Source organism: Peromyscus eremicus, chromosome 23 (assembly GCF_949786415.1).
Source record: "Peromyscus eremicus chromosome 23, PerEre_H2_v1, whole genome shotgun sequence".
Lineage (NCBI taxonomy): Eukaryota > Metazoa > Chordata > Mammalia > Rodentia > Cricetidae > Peromyscus > Peromyscus eremicus.
This window is the reverse complement of record NC_081438.1, coordinates 24,317,089-24,329,964: the sequence shown is the minus strand read 5'-3', so window position 1 is coordinate 24,329,964 and position 12,876 is coordinate 24,317,089. Positions and strand designations below refer to the sequence as shown.

At 47.0% G+C, this 12,876-nt stretch overlaps 1 pseudogene; it reads left to right on the top strand.

Annotated features, from left to right (window-relative positions):
- The first annotated feature begins 2,594 nt into the window (after positions 1-2,594).
- Positions 2,595-3,066, top strand: LOC131898531 (small ribosomal subunit protein uS13-like; annotated as a pseudogene).
- Positions 3,067-12,876: the final 9,810 nt, after the last annotated feature.

Below are 12,876 nucleotides of genomic sequence, written 5' to 3'. Positions count from 1 at the left end.
AGGCAGGAAAACTCTAGCTACACACCATGACTACAATTCTTATAAAGAGAACATTTAATTGGGGTGGCTTACAGTTTCAGAGGTTCTGTCCATTATCATCATGATGAGGAGCGTGGCAGCATGCAGGCTGCTGTGATGCTGGAGCTGAGAGTCCTACATCTTGCAGGCAACAGGAAGTCAACTGACTGTCACACTGAGGGAAGCTTGAGGAAAAGAGACCTCAAAGCCCACACCCATAGTGACATACTTCCTCCAGCAAGGCCGCACCTCCTAATAATGCCACTCCCTTTGTGGACCATTTGCTTTCAAACCACCACAACAGGCATGCAGCTAATACCCTTATGCACATAATAAAATAAATTTTTTTAAAAAAGAACATTCTGTAGTAGCTCCAAGAGAATGATGGAAGTTAAATTCATTAATCTCTCTCTCTCTCTCTCAAGCAGGTACTCTCCAAGCCCTTGATGGGGAGTTCCTAGGCAGGCAGGTGCTCTATAGTTTGAACCATACCCTCAGCTCCTCACTGGGGGATTCTAGGCAGGCGCTCTTCACTGGGGTATTGTTGGGTTTTTTCTTACTCTTTATCTCTTTTGGGGGGCCCACCACCCATCTCCCAAATAAATCACATACGGAGGCTTATTCTTAATTATAAATGTCTAGCCTTAGCTTGGCTTGTTTCTTGCCAGCTTTCTTTAACTTAAATTATCCTGTCTACCTTTTGCCTCTGGGCTTTCCCCTTTCTCTATCTCTGTATACATTTCATTATTTCTTACTCCGTAACTTGCTGTGTAGCTGGATGGCTAGCCTCTGATGTCCTCCTCCTCTGGCTCCTTCCTTCTTCCTCTCCTCCCAGATTTCTCCTCTCTGCCTGCCAGCCCCGCCTCTCCTTTCTCCTGCCTCACAATTGACCGTTCAGCTCTTTATTAGACCACCAGATGTTTTAGACAGGTACAGTAACACAGCTTCACAGAATTAAACAAATACAACATAAACAAAAGTAACACATCTTAAAATAATATTGTACGACACTGAAGGACTCTAGGCAGGTGCTCTACCATTGAGCTACATCCCAACTCTTGTTCTTTTGGTTGTTTTTTTGGTTTTTGGTTTTTGGGGTTTTTTTGTTTTTTGTTTTTTTTTTTTTTTTTTTTGAGATAAAGTCTCGCTGTGTAGTGCAGAGTGGCCTCAAACTTTCAATCCTCTTGCCTTAGCCTCCCCAGGAACTGGGACTGTAGACATGCAACCCCATATCCAACTTATAATACTCTTCTAAACACCGCATGTCTGTGCTGTGGTTTCCTGGTTTCTTAGAAAATCGCATCTTCTCTCTCCTACTCGCCCCTCCCCAACCCTGGACTGTCCATAGTTACAGGACTCACTGACCCTCATCAAGCAGAGCCACACTTCCACTGGCATCCAGAGAGGGCATAACATCCCAGCTTGGAACAGGTCACCAGTGTCCAGGAGAGCTCTCCAGAGCAGTGACTCCTCAGAAGGCCAGGTAGGAAGAACACGTTCAGCTAAGGAGTTTGAAGCCCATCAGTGAAACATAATGAGATTGTCTTACAAAAGAGAGGGAGGAGCCAGGCATGGTAGCACATACCTTTAATCCTAGCACTCGGGAGGCAGAGGTAGGATCTCTGTGAGTTGGAGGCCAGCCTGGTCTACAGAGCAATTTCTAGGACAGGCTCCAAAGCTACACAGAGAAAGAAATCCTGTCAATAAAAAAGAAAGAAAAGAAAGAAAGAAAGAAAGAAAGAAAGAAAGAAAGAAAGAAAGAAAGAAAGAAAGAAAGAAAGAAAAGAAAGGAGGGAGGGAGGGAGGGAGGGAGGGAGGGAGGGAGGGAGGAAAGATGGGAAGAGAGGAAGGAGGAAATAACAAAATTGCCTGGCATAGAAGCAGAACCAGTAATCCCAGCACTTAGGAGATAGAGGCAGGGTATCAAGAGTTCAAGACTAGCTGGGCTACATGGTATCCTGCTCAAAATTAAAAAATAAAAAAGTGCTCAAAAGAGAGGGGGAGGGAAGGAGGGAGGGAGAGAGAGAGAGAGAGAGAGAGAGAGAGAGAGAGAGAGAGAGAGAGAGAGAGAGAAGTTAATGGCAAGTATATTCAGGGCCAGGGAGATGGGTCTCAGTGGGTAAAGACGCTTGCAGTAAAAAGCATGGAGACCCAAGTTCAATCCCTGGGCCCCACATGGTGGAAGGAGAGAACCAACTCTCTCGGGTTATTTCTCTGACTTTCACATGTGCTCTGTAAAGCGTGTGTATACACAGAAACAAACAAGTTAGATATAACTTTAATTAGATATAATTTTTGTTTTGTTTTTCAAAACTGGTTTCTCTGTGTAGCCCTGACTGTCCTGGAACTCACTCTGTAGACCAGGCTGGCCTTGAACTGTGGTCACAGAGCCTGCCTGTGCCTCCCCAGTACTGGTATTAAAGGCGTGCACCACCACCCCCTGGCTCAATAGATATAATTTTTTTAATGTCCAGGTCAGGCCAGGTATGGTGGTGCAGGCCTGTGACCTCAGCAGGTCAAGAGTTGAAGGCCGTTCTTCCACCGGAGACCTACACGCCACCGATTGTGCCGCCGCCATGTCTCTAGTGATCCCTGAGAAGTTCCAGCACATTTTGCGAGTACTCAACACCAACATCCATGGGCGGCGGAAAACAGCGGCGGAAAACAGCCTTTGCCATCACTGCCATTAAGGGTGTGGGGCGGAGATATGCTCATGTGGTGTTGAGGAAAGCAGACATTGACCTCACCAAGAGGGCTGGAGAACGGAGGACGAGGTGGAACGCGTGATTACCGTCATGCAGAATCCACGACAGTACAAGATCCCAGACTGGTTCTTGAACAGACAGAAGGATGTGAAGGACGGGAAGTACAGCCAGGTTCTGGCCAATGGTCTAGACAACAAGCTGCGTGAGGACCTGGAGCGTCTGAAGAAGATTAGAGCCCGCCCACAGGGGGCTGCGCCACTTTTGGGGTCTTCGTGTCCGAGGTCAGCACACCAAGACCACTGGCTGCCAGGGCCGTACTGTGGGTGTTTCCAAGAAGAAATGAGTTCCTGGGCCTTTGCTGTTAATAAATAGTTTATATGCCTGGGGGGGGGGGAGTTGAAGGCCCACCCTGTCAAAAAAAAAAAAAAAAAAAAAAAAGAACAAGTCTGAAGTCCTGTCAATCAAAGTGCTGTTGATCCTCCTCAATGGACACCGCCCTCTAGATGGATAAATAGGCTGGGCCTAATACAGCGTCCTGAGCTCCCATAGGGTGTGCCCTTCAGGAGGGCTAACCCACTCCGACAGCGGCTGTGGGTTCTAAGGAATCTAGGCCACCATATCCTTCCACTTTGACCTCCATCAGGAACCTGTGAGGGCTGGGGAAGGGCAGGGCTGGAATTCAGGTCATCCCACCCAGAGATGATCCTTTGACCTGAGTTAGTCAGCACTCTTCCCTCTCTAAAGAAATGTGGGAACCACCAGCCACAAATGGCCACTGAAATCGTGACTGTGCGTGTATGTGCACGCAGGTTTACACGTATCCACGTCAGAGGTCAGCCTCAGGTGTCCTTCCTTGGGGACTGTCCACCCTTGTTTTTAAGAGTTATTTTGTTTTTCACTTACTCATCTGTGTGTAGGTTATGTGCATGTGAGTGCAGGTACATACAGAAGCCAGAAGAGGGAGCTAGAGTTACAGGTTTGTTCTGAATCACCCAATTGGAGTCCTCTGTATGAGCAGGAAGTGCTCATAAATACTGGGCCATCTCTCCAGTCCCCATTTACCTTGTGTTTTGAGACCAGATCTCTCACTGTCCTGGGGCTCACAAAGTAGGTTAGCCAAGCCCCAGGGATCCACCTGTCTTTGTCTCCCAGGTGCTGAGATTATAGCATATGCCCCAAAACTCTACCTTTTGTAAGGGTTCTGGGAACTGAACTCAGGTCCTCATGCTTTCAAGGCAGTTTACAGACTTGTCAACCTCAGCCCCGAGCATCTGTGATTAACAGGAAATTTTTAAAAATCTAATACAGTTGAAAATCTATCCCAAGCCACTTTATGGGGGCACACACCTTTAAACACTCTGGAGGCAGAGGCAGGCAGAGCTCTGAATTGTAAGCCAGCTTTGTATACATAGTGAGCTCTAAGCCAGTCAGAGTTACATGGTAAGACTATGTCTTAAAGAAAAAAAAAAAAAAGAAAGAAAGAAAAAAAAAGAAATGAGGAAAAAAGAAAAGAAAGTTGCCGGGCAGTAGTGGTGCACACCTTTAATCCCAGCACTTGGGAGGCAGAGGTAGGAAGATCTCTGAGTTCGAGGCTAGCCTGGTCTACAGAATGAGTTCCAGGACAGCCAGGGCTACACAGAGAAACCCTGTCTCGGGGAAAACAAAGAAAAAAAGAAAGAAAGAAAGAAAGAAAGAAAGAAAGAAAGAAAGAAAGAAAGAAAGAAAGAAAGCAGAGTAAGTTTAAGGTGAAAGTGAAGCCTGGATTGAATACACTAATGGTTTCTCACACAAGGCACCAAAATGTGTAGATTTAATGCATTCTTAATTAACTCTGTGTTACCAATAACATGTCAACGTCTCATTAAGGAAAGATGTCAAAGCCCTTCCCCTTGGTGTCCTTTAACCAAGAACAAGTCCGGATTTGACTTCTTACTTCACTCTCCCTTGTCTGCTTCTGTCTGGTGTGTGTGTCTGTCTGTCTGTGTCTGAATCTGTGCCTGCCTTCAGGCTGTCCTGTGAGTCTGTCCCTGTGTGTCTGTCTGTCTGTGTCTGAGTCTGTGCCTGCCTTCAGGCTGTCCTGTGAGTCTGTCCCTGTGTGTTCTGGAAAGAAAATGGGGTGGGGTGGGGGTAACGTCTTTCAAGGACAAGGTTTCTCTGTGTAGCCCTGGCTGTCCTAGAACTCATGTAGATCTACCTGCCTTTGCCTCCTAAAGGCTGGAACTAAAAGCATACACCACCACTCCCTGGGGGGAAAAAAACAACAAAAAATATTTTAAAAAGGTTTTTAAATAGTGTTAAATATTGAAGCCCTCAGGAGATTGAGGCCAGCACAATCTACATAGTGTATTCCAGGGTAGCCAGGGCTGCATAAGAGAGTTTGACTTTGTCTCAAAAACAAAGCAAGATGTTTTAATTACATTTTCTTTACTTCTTTTTTTTATTTTTTATTTTTTGGTTTTTTGAGACAGGGTTTCTCTGTGTAGTTTTGGTGCCTGTCCTGGATCTCGCTCTGTAGACCAGGCTGGCCTCGAACTCACAGAGATCCACCTGGCTCTGCCTCCCGAGTGCTGGGATTAAAGGCGAGTGCCGCCGCTGCCGCCGCCGCCGCCGCCGCCACCACCACCCGGCTCATTTTCTTTATTTCTTTGCAGGGGGTAGTGGTGCAGCAGCCAGAGTTCACGTGTGGCAATCAGAGGACAAATTGTGGCATTCAGGTTGCACCGATTGTGGCAATTGTGGCAAATTGTGGCAACCTCCCACCAGGCGGGTTCCAGGGTTCAAACTCAAGTTGTCAGGTTTGGTGGACCTTTATTTAATGTTTGGGGGACTTCTGGGGGTGGGTTTTGTTGTTTTGGGGGTTGTTTGTTACAGCTGGTATGTGTCACCAGAGCTCTTCACATCTGGCACACGGGTGGTTCTCTTGGCCCACACCCTCACAGAATCACCTGAGGGTGGAGCCTGGACCTAATGCTGCCTGAGGCGCCCATCATTGCACACAGTGGCCCAGTAACCCCAGGAAGGCCAAGGGCCAGCCACATCTGGTTGTGCACACCTGTCATTCCAGAACTGGGAAGACTTCTGAAGCCAGCCCTGAGCTACTGACAGACTCCAAGGTTAGACAGGACAACTTAGTGAGATTCCCAACCAGGTCTCAGTGATCCCCCTGCCTCTGCCTCCCAAGTGCTGGGATCAGAGATGTGTGCCATCACACCTGGGCTGTTTTTTTAAATCAGGTCTCATATAGTCCGTGCTGGCCTCAAACTCACTATATAACCAGGAAGATCTTGAACTTCTGATCCTCCTAATTCTACTTCCTACCTTAGGAGTGTGGGGATTACTGGCAAGAACGAGATTCTTTTTGTGTGTTTGTTTTGTTTTTCTAGACAGGGTTTCTCTGTGTAGCCCTGGCCATCCTGGAACTTACTCTGTAGACCAGGCTGGTCTTGAACTCACAGAGATCCAACTGCTTCTACTTCCTCTGCTGGGATTGAAGGCATACACCACCATGACAGCCCAGCTGTCTTGAAGATAAAATAAGTCATATTTCAGATTATTTTAGGTAACAAATTAATAGCATTATACCAACAAAATGCTAACATTTTAGAATTGGAAATATCACGAAGGGCTAGTGAGAGACTCAGCAGGTAAAGATGCTTGCTGCCAAGCCTGAAGACCTGAGCCTGATCCCTGGGACATAGTGGAAAGAAAGAACCAACTCCCCCAAGTTGTCCTTTGCATGCTGGAGTACTCTGTCTCTCTCTCTGTCTCTCTCTCTCTCTCTCTCTCTCACACACACACACACAAATGTAACTTTAAAAACATCAGGAATAGCCAGGCGGTGGTGGTGCATGCCTTTAATCCCAGCACTCGGGAGGCAGAGCCAGGTGGATCTCTGTGAGTTCAAGGCCAGCCTGGGCTACCAAGTGAGCTCCAGGAAAGGCGCAAAGCTACAGAGAAACCCTGTCTCGAGGAAAACCAAAAAAAAACAAAAAACAAAAAAACAAAAAACCAGCAGGAATACTAAAAAGTAATATCATAATGACAGTTGCTGCCATTTTACAAGGAGCTGAGAAACTGAACTTGCTGAGGTCACCTAGCTGGTGTGGTCACGCTGTGCTCAATGACAAGGATACATTCTGAGAAACAAGTCATTAGTTAATGTCATCATCATACAAACAGCATGAAGAGCACTTACACACACTGAGTGATGCGTGTTGGTCATTCTCTTGATGCAATCGAGAGACTCGGTAAACAAGATGTATGAGATTGCTGTTGGCCGAACACCAAGGCTTCTTTCGTGGGGGAACTTCTTTTTATGTGCACACTCTAATAAGGACAAAATGGGCTGGAGAACTGTCCCAGTGGGTAAGAACACTTGTTGCCCAGTCAGGAAGACCCATGTTCAAATCTCCTGGATCCAGATAAAACAAAAAAAAACAGGCATGTCAGAGCGTGCCCGTAACCCTAGCAGTGGGAGCTGAGGGACAACAGAGACAGAAAGATCTCTGGGACTTGGTGACAGCCCAGCTCCAGTTTAAGTAAAAGAGCCTGTCTCAAAAGAGTGACAGAGCAGGACAGATGCCCAAAGTCCTTGTCTGACCTCTGCAGTGACCCTCCCCCCATACACACTCAACTCTTATTAAAACTTTTAAAAACACTGAATAAGAGGGCTGGAAAGATGGTTCAGCAGTTAACATCACTGGCTGCTCTTCCAGAGGACCCCATGGAGGCTCACAACCGTCTGTCTCTCCAGTTCCAGGGGATCTGACGCCCTCTTCTGGCCTCTGGGGGCACTGCACACACATGGTGCACAGATGTATGTGCAGGCAAAATACCCACACACATAAAAAAATGGATCAAGCTAACAAGAATATTGGTTATGGTGAGGAGTTACTCAATGGAGTAAGATTGACCCAAAGGCAACCACATCGCCAAAAAGCGGATCCCTCCCCAGCATGGATGTGTAACAGGCTTTCTTTTGGGCCACCAGCCAGCTCCCACATCATGGCATGGGGACTTATTAGTTATGAATGCTCGGCCTTATCTTATGCTCGTTTCTTGCTAGCTCTTATAATTTAACCTGTTTCTCTCCATCTCTGTTTTGCCTCCAGGATTTTTACCTTTCTTCCCTTCTGTATGTCCTACTCTGTGTCTAGCTGGCTGGTGTCTGTCTGCCTGGCTGGCCTCAAGTGTCTCCCTCTCTCTCTCTCTCCCTCATTCTCTCCTCTCGTTCTCTTCCCCTTTCTCTGGAGCTCAGATTCCTCCTCCTACTTAGTCTCTCTGCCCGCCAGCCTTGCTTATCCCTCTACTGCCTAGCTATTGGTTGTTCTGTTTTTTATTAGACCAATCAGGTGCCTTGGGCAGGAAAGGTAAACCGGCAACACATCTTTACCGTAATTAAACAGACACAGCATCTTTGCCTAGTTGAGCAAATGCAGCATAAACCAATGTAACACATCTTTGCCTAGTAAAAGTACTATTCCGCAACATAAACAATGTAATGAGTCTTTACATAGTTAAAGTAATATTCCACAATATGAATGTCTCACAAAAAACTGCATCCCTGAGCCGGGCTGTGATGGCACAGACCTTTAATCCCAGCGCTGGGAAGGCAGAGGCAGGCAGATCTCTGTGAGTTCGAGGCCAGCCTTGGCTACAGAGTGAGTTCCAGGAAAGGCACAAAGCTACACAGAAAAATCCTGTCCAAAAAAAAAAAAAAAACTGCATCCCTGGAGCTCCCTGCAAAACACATAGGCGGCTTGTCTGGTTCAGAGTCTTCTCTCCCCAGCAATTGTGGCTGCTGTTATAACTGAACATAACATTGGGAATGGGGCTTGCAAAGCTTCTAAGTTTTGTGAGCTTCCTAGGAATCTTCGTGGACTTCCTCCCCCTCCCTCTCTCCCTCAGTTCTGAGAAAATAGTTACAGTGACTGTTGTGTAACTCATTTGTGAGTTACTATGTACCCTACAGTAGTTTGTTACACTTTTTCCTTTGAGACCGGGTCTCAAAAAAATAGCCCCGGCTGGCCTTCACCTTCTGATCCCCCTACTTCACCTGCTGAAGCTGGGGGCACAGTCCTTACCCAGGGCTCCCAACATGCAGGTAAGCACGCCACATCCCAACTTTGCACAGCACTTTCAGAAAAGGGTTTTGAAACACAGTGGATTCACATACATCGGCATCTCCACGAGCACGATGCATGAGTTTGGTTACCACAGGAACAGCATCCTCAGGTGATAGGAGTTTTTCTGGCTCCATGCTAAGCCTATGGCACTATCAAGAATTAGCTACATGGTTCAAGGTGAACAGACACATCACTATACATCGAATGATTCGAGTAACTTTATCAGACAAGCAAATTAAACCTGAGGGACAGCGAGATGACTCAGGAAGTGAAGGCGTCGTCCACCAAACCTGATGGATGACCTGAGTTCCATCTCTGGAATCCACGTGAAAAGGCAGGTATGGTGGCACGCGTCTGTAATCCCAGCACCGCTGTGGTGAGATGGGGGGCCCAGCTGCCTGGAGACGACTGCACAACAGGAAAACAAGAAGGCTCCTGCCTCAGTCGTGAAAAGATGACTGACTCCTGAAAGCTGCCCTCTGACCTCCATATATGTCCTGTGTACACACTGTCACACGGGAAGGAGTGAGTACACACACACACGCACGCACACACACACGCACGCACGCACGCACACACGCACGCGCGCGCACACACACACACACACGTACATATGCACATACCAGTACATTTTTAAAAATTACATTGTGTTTTTTAATTAAAAAAATAAGCCAGGCACTGGTGGCGCACACCTTTAATTGTAGCACTCTCAATGTAATTGAGAGACAGAGGCAGTGGATCTCTGTAAGTTGAGCCAGCCTGGTCTACAGAGTGAGTTCCAGGACAGCCAGGGCTACACGGAGAAACCCTGTCTCAAACAAACAAACAAAATAAGTAAAGACCAGTAAGATGGCTCAGCAGGTAAAGGTACTTGCCACCAAGCCTGACCTAAGTTCAATCCCCAGGGTCCACACCATAAGGAGGAGAAAACCGAGTTCTGGAAATTGCCCTCTGACCACACATGCACTCTGGCATGTGCACAATTCCCCTCACACATAGTAAGTAGATAAACGTAATAAATAAATAAAATAAATAAATAGCCAGGTGTGGTAGTTCTTGTCAGACTTTCTTGGACCTCCAGCCTACAAATAACACAGAGACTTATTATTAATTATGAAAGTTTGGCCTTAGCTTAGGCTTTTCCCCAACTAGCTCTTATAAGTTAAATTACCCCGTTTTTATTAATCTATGTTCTGCCATGTGGCTCGGTTACTTCTCCTCTGTACAGTATGTCCGACCCGTTCCTCCTCTCACTGGCCTCTGCTCTTCCCAGAGTTCTCTCTGTCCCTGGAAACCCTGCCTATTCTCTCCTGCCTAGCTATTGGCCATTTGGCTCTTTATTAAACCAATCAGAAGGCACCTTAGGCAAAGACACATCTTTACAGTATTATTTACAAATATTCCACAACAGTAGTGCAGGCTTGTAATCCCAGCACTCAGGATCAAAATGTGGCAGTAAATGCCTTTAATCCCAGCACTCGGGAGGCAGAGGCCATGGATCTCTGTGAATTCAAGGCCGACCTGGTCTACAGAGTAAGTTCCAGGGCATCCAGGGCTACACAGAGAAACCCTGTCTCAAAAAACAACAAAAAAAGTCAAGGTCATCTTCAGCTACATAGGGAGTTCTAGCCCAGTCTGGGTTGCAGCCCTATCTCAAAACAAACAAATAATAACAAACAAGCAGAAAATATAATAATAAAGGTTGAAGATGTAGCTGGGGGGGTTGCTCCCCTATGTGTAAAGTCCTTGGTTCGATACCCAGTATTGAAGGGAAATAAAAACTGTTGGGGCAGGTAAGACGGCTCACTGACTGTATAAAGGGACTTGAGTTGGATCCCAGGGACCCGAATGGAGGAAGGAGAAAATCCACTCCTGCAAGGCCTTCTACTCATAGGCAGAGGAACACCTCATTACCCTCCACTGCCCTACCCCAAAACAATAAGCAAATATATGCAAAAAATTAAATACACGCTGCTTTTAGAATTATTATTATTTTATTTACCTCGGTTTGTTAAAGGTAGCATTTAGGCATCTGCACTGGCCTACCTTTAGGGTCCTGCGAGGACACATCCTCAGCTGCAGCCACTAAGAGCGCTCCCTGTGCGTATTCGCTGTTTCCTTATAAAAGGTGGGCCTTGCCCACCTCCCATCTTTCTCTTCCTTCACTCTTGTCCCCAGGGACCAGTCTCTGCCCCTTCCCTCCCCTCCCCTCAATAAACCCCCCACATGGGCCCTGTTGTATGGTGTGACTCCTTCGCGCCATTTTTAAACTGTAACAGTTAAGATAAAGCTCCCGTGTAGCCCAGGCTAGCCTCCCAAACCTTAGGCAATTGCCTTTCAAGCATCCTAACTGATGATCTCATACCAGCCTTTCCCAGGCTCTTGATTTTTACAGGGTTTTTTGTTTTGTTTGGTTCTGGTTTTGGTTTTTTCGAGATAGGGTTTCTCTGTGTAGCTTTGCGCCTTTCCTGGAACTCACTCTGTAGACCAGCCTGGCCTCGAACTCACAGAGATCCACCTGCCTCTGCCTCCCGAGTGCTGGGATAAAAGGCGTGCGCTGCTGCCGCCGCCGCCGCCGCCACCACCACCACCACTGCCCGGCCAGGGTTCTTTTAAATTGTACCAACGATACCTTGAAGCATCCAAGAATAGTGGAGTCTCCATCAAAGCCCTAGAAAAAGTCCTAGGACCATTAATTCTCACCATGTAGCCATTCCCTGGAGAAACTGCAATTGCAGATCAGGATTCTGATTGAGCTTTTTGTGGTTATTTTATTCTCTGTGCATGGGTGTCTTCCCTGCATGTATGTCTGTGTACCATATGTGTGCCTATACTCTTGGGGGCTAAAAGAGGTTGTTGGGTCCCCTGAAGCCGAGTTACAGTTTTGAGTTGTTATGTGGGTGCTGAGGATGGAAATGAAGTCCTGTGGAACAGTACACGATGCTCTTAACTGCTCCAGCCCCTGGGTTTATTTTTTTAAACCCTATATACAAAAATGTTCATGTGCTGTGGAGTTCAGAGGTTCTCCTTAAGTGTCACTTCTTAGGAGCTGTCCACCTTGGTTGATTTTGAGACAGAGTCTATGTATGTCGTCCTTGCTAGCGTGTGTGTGTGTGTGTGTGTGTGTGTGTGTGTGCAAAACATGAAAAGAGAAGAGAGATCACACCACAGTTCTTGTGTGGTGGTCAGAAGACGACTTGTGGGAGTCAGTTCTCTCCATCCACCAGATGAGTTGTGGGGGTCAAGCTCAGGTCAGGCCTGGTGGCAAACACCCTTACCCACTGAGCCAACCTACCGACGCTTAAAAATTTTTTTTCAGAGCAGAGACTTCTGCCAAAGTGAAACATGCCCAGTCTCTAACTAGTTCAACTACAAATGGCCTATATTCTCATCGCCCCTCTCCAATATCCAGACAGGGAATACAATTTGTTTTGTTTTGAAGATTTATTTTTATTTTATTTTTTATGAGACAAGGTCTTTCTGCACAGAATTCACGGTGTAGACCAGGATGGCCTCGGACTCAGAGATCCACCTGTCTCTGTCTCCTGGGTGCTGAGATTAAAGGCGTGCCCCACCGCGCCCCGCTCTTTGTTTTGAGATAGGAACTCAGTATTTTGCTCAGACTGACCTCAAAGTCATAATCCGATCTACCAGCCTCAGTCTTCCAAGAACAGGACTGCAGATACTTACCACCACGCCCAGTTTGTAGCAGCTGTCAAAGACAAAGCTATGTCCCTTCACCTCGTTCCCACTGGCAAGCCTTTGGCCCCTGGGCATCTGGGGATCTCCACTTAGAACAGGCTGCTGCCGTTTGAATTCTACCCAGCGACCCTTTGTCCTGAAGAGCTGTGCCCAGGTGGAGCAGACCTAGGATACCTCAGTGAGAGCCCAGCACAGTGGCACACACCCGTCATCTCAGCCCTTGAGATGGTGGAGAGAGCAAAAACCAGGGGATTCAAGGTCATCCCCAGCTACAGATGAGCTCCATGAGATCAAGTCTCAAAACCCAAACTGAATCAAGCGCTGAT